This window comes from Echinops telfairi, unplaced genomic scaffold (assembly GCF_000313985.2).
Source record: "Echinops telfairi isolate 266 unplaced genomic scaffold, ASM31398v2 ScPeMD7_22;HRSCAF=79, whole genome shotgun sequence".
Lineage (NCBI taxonomy): Eukaryota > Metazoa > Chordata > Mammalia > Afrosoricida > Tenrecidae > Echinops > Echinops telfairi.
The window spans coordinates 17,269,153-17,280,003 of record NW_022103919.1 but is presented as its reverse complement, the minus strand read 5'-3'; the positions used below and the strand labels follow the sequence as shown (position 1 = coordinate 17,280,003).

Below are 10,851 nucleotides of genomic sequence, written 5' to 3'. Positions count from 1 at the left end.
TATGATGAATTAATATGCACACTGACAACTTATCCCCTCGCAATTGCTTAGGGAATTACTATGCGACTATATCCAAGTAATTATATGTTTTAAATGATTTATCTCAATTTGTTAACAATACATTCCTAAGATGGAAATGAAAAGAGAAAAAATGCAAATAGCATGCTATACCAACATTATGTTGAACTTATTAAGAGGTTGCCCTTTTAATGAAGAATTTAATGAATTAAGAGGTTTGTTATGAAGAAGCATTCTTACTACTTGTTAAGTATTTGTCACCACAGACCTGTCAAAGCCATTCTAATTATGATTAATATCTTATCTTGAATTCCATCTTCATTCACATTTCAGTAACAAATGTAACTTCTATTATATGATCAAGGTTCATGAAAACAGGATGATTTGCCTGTGACCTTATATTTTATTCATATTTTACATTTATATGTAACAGATTTCTCTGAAATGAATGTTAACCTTCTGAGTCTTTTCCTTTCTATGTGCATCTTGTCCTTGGCACGCTTTTCAACCCTTTCTGCTGTTTCCAATCATGGTTGTGTACTTTAGATAAATGAAAAATCCTAACATTTTAATTATCCTCATCTATATCTTGAAACTGCTACTTTGAGGCATTGCTTTAAAGTATTTCTTTTCTGCTCTGGAAAGAGCTAGTTTAATTCTCTCAAGCACCACTGATGTTCTCAATATGGAAGGGACAGGTTTAAAGTTGTAAAAATACATGCATTCCATTGTAAGGTCCAGTTTACATTGCCCTCTCGGTGTAAATTATGGCAAGCACAGCGATTTCTGTTGTTTCCTTTTGCTTTGTTGTTGTTGTTAATGTGATCAATTGCTCTTGTTTCATCTATCACTTGCCTTTCTGTTAAATTGCTTCCTTTTGAGTTCTTTCTTCCTTTATATATTTTTCTGTTTTCTGTTTAATTTTTCTCTTTTCTTCATTTCATCCTTTGTATCTCCACATCTTATGCACTTTTCTTCCAATTTTTTCTCCATATTTAATTTAAAGTAGCTCTCCTTTGTCTCATTTCTCCACAAATACTCTCACCATGTCCATCCTTCTCTTTGTCTTTTTCTTCTCTCTCTTTTTCTTGTCTAGTCCCACTTACCCTCCCCTTTGAGGGAGTTTGTGTTCCCACCTGTGTCGAAGATGGACTACAAGGCATCTTTGCCTTAAATTTTGTACCTTTAAGGTGCCTCAATTATTTTCACTACCAGGTATTAAAGCTCTGGAATTAAACAGAAATTATACAATTACTTCTTTTCTTATCCGTTTAATAGACTTCAAAAGAAAATCTCGGTGAGAGCATAAAATGTTGCATTAACTTAACAAGCTCAGTGGAGTCACCATGAAAATTAAGCCAATTAATTTTTGATGATAAAAATACTAATAGTAACAATGGACTGTAAGAAAACCAGATAATTTATCAAACATGAAGCCGGCTTTCCGAAGGACTGTATGTCAATGGCGGGGGGACTTCTTTCGAGGAAAGAAGCCCTTGGGTCCCCAGAGCCTCTGGATCCTTCTAAATCCCTGGTGTTGACGAGGGACACTCCACGCACACCATCATCAAGGTCTGTGTAGTAAGCCAGGTAGCAGGAGCGAAGTGTATGCAAATCAGAAACATGAACCCTCTCCTGAGGTCTTCCAAATCACTCACTTCTTGAAGCAATTAGCAGATAGTCCATTTCCCTTTAAACTAGATGCATTTACATTTTCTTCATCATTTGAAGCATGTCTTCACACGTTTCATGTTCTCTATTATAAGCAGAGATAAGCACTATGCACTTATTGTTGGATCCAATAGAATAAAATCAAACACTCCTGGTGTGCAATATTCTAATGTTGTTAAGATGGGATGAGTTTTCCCACTTAAAGAAAAATGCTACAAAACAGACTATATTTTAATTACATTTCCTCAGAGGTAGCTGGGGGAAGGAGGGTCATATGTTTAAGAGTGTTTAATGTTCTTAAAAATTATATCTCCTAGCCGTCTCCAGTGCTGACTTAATAGGTCTGATCTTTTGAAATGAATCCTATATCATATTTATGACGATGTCTTACTCTGGAATGAGGTTCAAACTAATGAGAGGCAATTCTTTTGATGAGAGTGACAATTACATCATTTGAACCAACACAACAGCTGTCTCTTCTTATTGACAATAAACTAGAAGCTTTGGAAGTCAGCTTAATATTTTAATCTCAGGTTTTCAATCGTCATTTGTGAATGAGTCAGAAGTAATAGAGGTGTGCCCGTAATCATGCAAAACAGAGAGGAAATATAAAACTGAAAGCCAGAGATAAACTGGAATTTCTTATTAAGAATAATTTTCAGCCTCTCCAATCACCACATACTTCCTCTAAATTTAAATAAATGAACAGAACTAATACATACTGAACCCCTATTATATGGCAACTCCTTGTGGCATTGCTGGGTAAGCAATGGACTGCTAACCAGAAGATCTATGGTTCATACCCACCAAGCTGCTCCTTGGGAGAAAGATGAGGCTCCCATGAAGATTCACGGTGTTGGAAATCCTGTGCAGGGTTCTTAGGAGTCTATGTTCTTCTTGGCAGTGGGTGCAGTTTGGGGTTTATCGTGTGGCAGATACAGTGCTACAATTGATCTTTAATCTTCCTTTCCCCCCACATCCACTAATTTTTCTATGTATCCTTTCTAGTAAGAGTTGCTATGTTCTGGAAAGGCAAGGAAACATGAAAAATTCCTACAGTGTTGGTGTTTTTGTCAGGTGGCATGGAGTTAGTCCCCACTGATAGAGGCCCGACGTACAAGAGAAGACCCTGCCTGGCCCTGCACCACCCTCACCCTCGCCACGGCTGAGTCCGTTGTGGCAGCTACTGTGCCACGCTGCCTCCTTCCGAGACGTCGTCTCTTTCACTGACCCTCTGCTTTATCAACACGATGCCGTTTCCAGGGAAAGGTAGCGCCTAAATACATGTCCAAAGTACATTAGACAAAGTCTCACCATCCTGGCTCCTAAGAAGCATTCAAAGTGTACTTCTTCCAAAACAGACTGGCTTGTTCTTCTGGGATTTGTCAATACTTCCAGTATGTTTTGATAACACGATGATTCAAATGTTTCCATTCTTCCGTGAGTCCTCTATTAATTGCCAACTTTCACATGCATACGAGGGAATTGAAAACACCCAAACTTGATAACTTGGACCTCCTAAAAATAAAAACTTGGCACATCAAAAACTTAACCAAAAGAGTGGAAAGATAACTAACAGCCTGGGGGAAAATTTGGCAGTGATGTCTCAGATAAGGGACTATTTTCTTAAGTCTACAGAAAACTGTAATACTTCAACAACAACAAGATAAGTAATCCAATTTTAAAAATAAACAAAGGGTATGAAGTGGCAGTTTACCAAAGAAGCCATTCAAGCAGTTAACAAACATGAAGAAATATCTATTCATCAAGAGATGCAAATCAAAATGATGAGATACTACATTACCCCAGAACTTGTAGAAAAATTGTTGAAAACAACTGCTGGATGGGAATGCCGAGAGATTAGAAATATCATGCACTGCTGGTGGTGCTGTAGAATATTACAACCACTGTGGGAAGCAGTCTAGTGCTTCCGCAAACAATTGAGAATAGCAATAGCACATGACTCAGCAATCGAGCCACTTGGTATATACACATACCTGACAGAAATAAGGAACACAGCACAGACACGCACACCCAGGTTCATCCCAGCATTATTCACCATAGCAAGACCATGGAAACAATCGAAGCGCCCCTCGGTGGGAGAATGAATCAATTAACTTTGGTACACACAATGGAGTACTGTACATCATTAGTATAAGGATGATGTTGTGAAACACCTCATAACGTGGATGGATTTGGAAGACATTATGGTGAGTGATGTCAGTACAGCATGAAAGGACAAATGCTGTATTCTCATATAGCCACTGTTCTATATTTTAAAAAGAGACCATGACTTGGGTCAAGTGCACCTTTGTCTTTGAAGTGCCATCCTTGCTCTTCCACGTCTCGTGCATCTGATTTGCCCAGTGCAATATCCCATCTGATTTCTTGACTGCTGCTTCCATGTGCATTAACTGTTGATTCAAATCAAATCAAATCCTTAACAACGTCAATATTTTCTTTGTTTATCATGATGCTGCCTATTGGTCCAATTGCGAGGATTTTCGTTTTCTTTACAGTGAACTGCAATCCATGCTGAAGGCTCAGTCCTTGACCTTCATCAGCCAGTGCACTTCACTTTTAGCAAGCAAGGTTGTGTCATCCGCATAATCCAGGTTGTTAATGGGTCTTCCTTCCATCATGCTTCTGCACTCTTTTTCACTCCTGCTTCTAGGATTATTTGCTCAGCACAAAGATTGAGTAAGTATGATGAAAAGATACAACCTTTAAATAAAAAAAAAGAAAAGAAAAGATACAACCTTGATGCAGACCTTCCCTGATTTTAAACCACGCAGTAGTCCTTGTTTTGTTCCAATGGCGACCTCGTGCTCCACATACAGATTCTGCAGGAGCGCAATGAGCACGGCAGAGGCCTCATTCTGCCCACGGGTTTCCATAGTTGGCTATGATCACACAGCTGAATGCCTTTCATAGTCTGGTATTCTCCATTTTCAGCCACCACCCATCTGGTGTCAGCAATGCTATCCCTCATACTCTTCTGAAGGTAGCTTGCATTTCTGGTAGCTCCCCATTGATGCACAGCTCTTGTTTCACTAGCTTCAGCCACATTTTGCCTATATGAGAAATGAATGGTATTGTTCCATAATTTCCAAACTCTGTTAGGTCACCTGCCTTTGGAATGGGCATGAATGTGGGGTTCTTCTAATTCATTGTCTAAGCAGCTGTCTTCGAAATTTCTTGGAAGCAAGATGTAATGAAGAATTTATAAAAAGTAAAAAACATGGATGAGAAAAACCAATCCTAATTTGAGTTTCAAGATCTACTCGGAAAACTCAGGCATTTGTTAATTAATAGTGAACTCTTTTTCTCTTAATTGATTTCTTCTTTCTATTCCTTCATTGTGGTTATTAGCTGCCATCAGATTTGTTCTGGCGCATGGTGACTTCCTGTAAAATATGAGGAAGCTACTTCTGTGGTTGCTGGTATGTTCAACTTCATTATTACAGCCACTGCGTGTTTTGAATGCATTCCAACCAAAGGGGTTAATCCTCCAGCACTACATTAGACATGATTGTGTTGTGATCCACAGGGCTTTCTTTGCGGATGCTCAGAAGTAGATCAGCAGGACTTTGTTCATAGTTTATCACCTGGAAACCCCTCTGAAACATGTCTACCATGAACGACTCTGCTTATATTTTAAATATTGGTGGCATAGCGTCCAGCTGTATAGCAACATCAAGCCACCACAATAGGATAAACTAAGATTAGAATTCCATTCATTTTCATTCTAATTTCAGGATAAAGTCAAATAGCGCTTTTCTTTCTCTTCATGTGTGCTTCAAGATTTATGGTTAGTCAGAGAAGGGGGTGAAGGAAGATGTCGGACAGGGCAAGATAGGACAAAACAATAATTTATAGATTATCAAGGGTTCTTGAGGGAGGGGGGAGTGGGGAGGGAGTGGAAAAATGAGGAGCTGATGCCAGGGGCTTAGGTGGAGAGCAAATGTTTTGAGAATGATGAGGGCAATGAATGTACAAATGTGCTTGACACAATTGATGTATGTATGGATTGTGATAAGAGTTGTATGAGCCCCCAATAAAATGATTTTTTAAAAATTATGGTTAGTATAATAAAAATCTGACTTAATGCTGTGTACTCTATATCTTTCAATACTTATTAATTTTAAGGCTTACAAGAGCAATTATTGTGTTGAGCTAAAGGGTAACAGGAAGTATGACTCACTGCTTCAACTTAGCTAAATTAACACAGTATAAGACACCATGGTGGGGAAAATACATTTTAGTCACTAAATAATATTAACACAAATGGCTAGGCAAATATAAAAGAAATAGGAATTCTTACCTAACTTTCAATAGCATTATAATTTTTAGATGATTGTGCTGAATCATGACAGCAAAAATGTTTCCTCCAGATCTGAAGTACTTTAATTTGAAAGACCGAGTTTCCAGTCTTCTTTTTGATTTGTATGAAAATTGTAATGAAAGCATAACATGAAAGGTTATTGATATTTTATTCAAAACAAAGTAAACTTTGTTTGTCTTCTGTATGTTTGACAGATAGTGCAAGGGCATATTTTGGTAAGTACTGTTCTGTCTATAAAATTCTTACCAAATAAAAAAATGACCTTACCCATTAAATGTCTTGTACGGTTGGCATACAACACTGCTGGAAAAGGGTCGACTTGCTCTTGAAGCTTGCATATGGGAAGTTTTTATCATTTTTCTCAAAACGTGCACAAATATTAAATGAATTGTGCTTTATAGAAAGGAAGGAGGCAGCCTTCTGAAAAATCTGCAATTAGATGCATATTTTGATCCTAGCTATAGGAAAGATGCCCAACTGCTGGCCTGCTGTGAAATCATACTTTCAAAGTGTAGGACAAGAAGCAGGGCCTTCTTTCATTTGGAAATACAGTGAGGGAGAGATGGAGAAAAGAGTTCCGGAACAGAGTGTGCTTGTTATTTCTCCAAAACAAGCCTGAAATTAAACAAATAAAAGCTGCTACATGTGATTGTTTGCTGTTCTGTGCTAGAACTTACACGGTGAAAAATGACTACGGTTTTGAGAATCTGACTACTTCAAATTCCCCGGAAAGAGGCAGCTAATTTATGCCGGGCCTTTTCAAGTCCCTTACCTAAACCGTGCCTTATTTGGGGTCTAGCTTCAATTTTACAAGTTCAAGTTCATCTGTGCTTTACTTCCGTTTTCTTTAAGAAAGAGAGGTTTAATTAATTATAACATTTAATGTGCTTCACAGTTTTTATAAATGATGATAAGAGGCAAACAAGTTGACCGACAATGGGCTACTCTTCCAATAAATAAATAAATGCCTGTAGATACTTCTAGATAGACAGTTTTGGAAGCTAGAAATGGATTCTTACACATCTTAATCTCAGGCAACCTCTGATCAGTTCTCAGCTTTCATAATCTTGTAGTTGCAAACATGTTATATAAATGGAGCCATCTGCTCTGCTACCGGTGGGGATTGATTTCTTTTCACTTTATATGATTCTCTAGATGGCTCATTCTTTAGATTGCTGCATGTATAAAACAATTGCTCTTTTTATGACTAAGTAGTAGTATTGCAAAGCAGGGATGGACTAGAGTTTAAAAATTCACCCACTGAAGGGCAACGAGATTGTTTACCGTTTGGGCTATTGTGACTACAGCTACTATTAGCGTTTGTGTAGAAGGTCTTCACTTCTTTGGGATAAATCTTCATTTCTCTGAGATAAAACTGCCATTGCTGGATTGTTTGGCAATTACCATTTGTGTCACCTGGCCACTCCACCTAGAGGTACCTGAGAAAAAAGACCTGGCACTTTACTTCTGAACTATGGGCCATTGAAAGCCCGAGGGAGCACGGGCTAGTGTGGCACACGTGATGTGTCTAGGCGCATGAAAAGCCTCTCTGGAAGCTGATTTGGTGTTGGATCGTTCAAACCTGTCTCTAGTTTTGTTAGGAAGCCCCAGAGTCGCTGTACCATTTTGCATTTCCACCAGCAATAGAACACAGGAGGGGTCCGGTCTCTCTGCACCCTCCCCGGCATTTGGTGCTGTCACGGAATTTATTTTAGTCATTCTGATAGGTGTCCATTCCCCAGTGGGTAATGATGCAGAACATCTGTTCATGTACTTAGTTACCACCCGTATGACTTCTTCAAGAGCCTACCTCTTCATTTCGCTTGTCCCTGTTCGAACTGGAACGTTTACTTTGATTTATTTTTACAATTTTATTGTATCTTCTGGATATGAATCTTTAACTGGTTTGTGATTTTTAAATATCTTATTACAGTGTGCACTTTATAATCCCTTTTCATCTTTCAAAGAGCAAAAGTTTTCCTTTTTGATGAAGTCCAATTGATCAATGTTCCCTTTTATGGCTCATGTCTTGGTGTCAAGTCTAAGGACTCTCTGCCTAAGCCTTGTATCAGAATATGTGCCTGTAGTTTTTACCAAGAGTTTTACATTTATACTTAAATCCATAATTAATTATGTTTTAATTACTTAGAAGGCACAGAGTTTGGGTCGAGACTCTTTTTGCCTGTTGGTGTCCAACTGTGACTCCAGCGCCATTCTTGAAAACGCTTCCGTTAACTGCTTCTGGGTCTTGGTCAAAAACCCTGTGCGCCTATGTGTGTGTCTATTTTCAAGTTCTCTATTTTGGGGCATCGACCTATGCGTTTATCCCTTTCACATCACCGTGTTCACTAGGGTAGCTGCGTTACAGGTTGTCAAATCAAGTCGACCAGTTCCACATGATTCTTCTTGGTCAAAATCAGTTGAGCTATTGTAGTTTTCTTTTCTTACCATATACATTTTAGAATATTTTTCCTATTTCTGCAAATCATTTTCCTGGGATTTTAGTAGGAAATGTGTTAAATCTGTATATCAGTTTACAAGCAATTGACATCTTCACTCTGTTGATTCTTTGAATCCATGAACTTAGAATGTCCATATTATTAGATCTTCCTTGACTTCTCTCATGGGTGTTAGTGGAACTTCCTTAGTGGAAGGTCTGGACTAAGCACACTGGGAAGAAGGACTTGTGAAAAACTTGGCCAATGAAAACCCTACGTGCAGCAATAGAACACTACAGAGCCAAGAGACAAGCAAGCCCCTGGCAGGGTTTTGGGGGGGAATGTTTTTCCATATATGAAATCCAGGATGGGTAAATCTATAGAGACAGTAATTGGATTAATGATTTCTTGAGGGTATGGGGAACTTGGGGGGTAACTGGGGAGCCAATAACAATGAGTTCAAGAAAAAAAAGAATGTTCTAAAATTGATTGTGGTGATGATTGTACAACCCTAATATGATTAAACTATTGAATTATATATGTCAATTATATGCCAATAAAACTATTAAAATGAATATCTAAAATACAAAAAAAAAGTAAATCGGTATATTAAACTCAATATCTGAAAAAAAATTTTTTTAATTTAAAAAAATAAAAAGAAAAGCCCCTGAGTCCCGGGCCATGTCCTGGCCAGTGCCCCGTGCCACCTGGCAGCCATGGAACCTGGCCCGCTAGTCCTCTATCTCCGTTTTGCAGCCATCTGGTTCCTGGAGACCTGCAGCCTGTGGCCAGGCCACACCTTGTCATTGCCCACGAAGCATCTGCTGCACCATCGGTACCAGGACATCCTTGTCTTCCACGTTGAGATCTACAGCAGCATGCTGGTGTTGGACAGTGTCAGTTCACCTACTAGGAGGTGATCGCCTACCTGCCCCTCTCCAGCCACCCCAACCCAGGGGAGGTGCTGATCACTGAAGGTAGGGACAAAGGCGTCCTGCGGGAAGTTGTAGCACCCTGCCTGGAGGCCAGGGCCCAGTGTGAAATTGATAGGATTTCATCCTAGTCTCTAATAAGCCCCTGCCTGGCATGACTGTTGGCTACTCCAACCCGAAGCTGGCCTTTCCTGTAGGCAACGGTTTTGAGTTCATGAAGCAGGGCCAGAATGTCCTTGATGTTCTCATCACTGACGCCTCAGATCCCGATGGACCCAACAAAGAGCCTCCTCAAAAGAATCTTACTGCTGGCTCAGGAAGACTGCCCTCAAGGAATACAGCATCCTCGGCTGCCACTGCAAGGGCCAGTGGAGTGCGGCCGTGCTGCAGGTCGGTCTTCCCAGTGGTGGCCTCCTCCTCCTGCTCCATCCTTACCTCCTCTGGCATCCAGATCAGCTTCATGCTGTCAACCAAGAACCCGTGCATCAACTTGCAGGCACCCATGCAGCTGCTGATGCGGGCCCAAGTGGAACAGAAACAGCTGGAGTCCTCCGATGTCTACCAGGCAGCCCTAGTATGGCTGCAGTTTGCCGGGAAGGCCCTGAACTGAATGATGCAGCTCAGAGCAGCTGCTACCATCTATTGCCACCCAGAAACCTTGGACCAGGGAGCCTCAGGGTGCCCAGAGCCCCCACCCCTAGCTTCACACAGGACCCTCTGTGGGTTCTCACCAACCAGCCAAGTGTTACTGGGCCCGGGATGTTGCCCTGCTGGCTGGACTGTCTCTTCCGCATATGGCAGACTTCAGTATCATGGGTCCTTGATCATATACTTCCTCCTGAAATGCTGGGATGTTGTGACCAATCACTTTGATATGTGGCTTTGTGTATTTTTTCATCTTCTTTTGATACTTCCTGCATCATAAAATATTTCACTACTATGCATAATGTTTTCTCGAACCAATTCTCTTTTTCATTTTTTTTTCACCCACTGACCAATTCTTAAAGATGTTAATTGTCAGGTCCTTTCCAGTCTGCCCTAAACTGGAAGTTCCACTGAAATCTGTCCACCGTGGGTAACCCTGCTGGCATTTGAAATGCCAGTGGCATAGCTTCTAGCACCAGAAAGCCACCACAGTGCAACCAAATGAGGCAAATTGTGGCAAATTGGTTACCAGAGAAACTGCTGAGGAACTAGAACTTAAGAGCCTTCATTTTTCTTTTGTGGTTTGCTTGCATTTTCTCCTTTATTTTAACAGCCTAATGTTATTCCTTATTTTTGTATGCTTGCACCTAAATGTTTATCTTGGCTGAAAATTCAACACAAAACAAGTTATGGGGGTAGATAGCATCATTTTGTGATTTCAATGTTGATTCGCTTGACCACTCAGACATGCTTGTTTTTCACTTGGACCCTCTGTGGAAACAAGAAAAGTCTACATGGACAA

At 40.0% G+C, this 10,851-nt stretch overlaps 1 pseudogene; it reads left to right on the top strand.

Moving 5' to 3' along the window:
• Positions 1–9,188: 9,188 nt before the first annotated feature.
• On the top strand, positions 9,189–10,014 carry LOC115869146 (annotated as a pseudogene).
• The last annotated feature ends 837 nt before the right edge of the window (positions 10,015–10,851 follow it).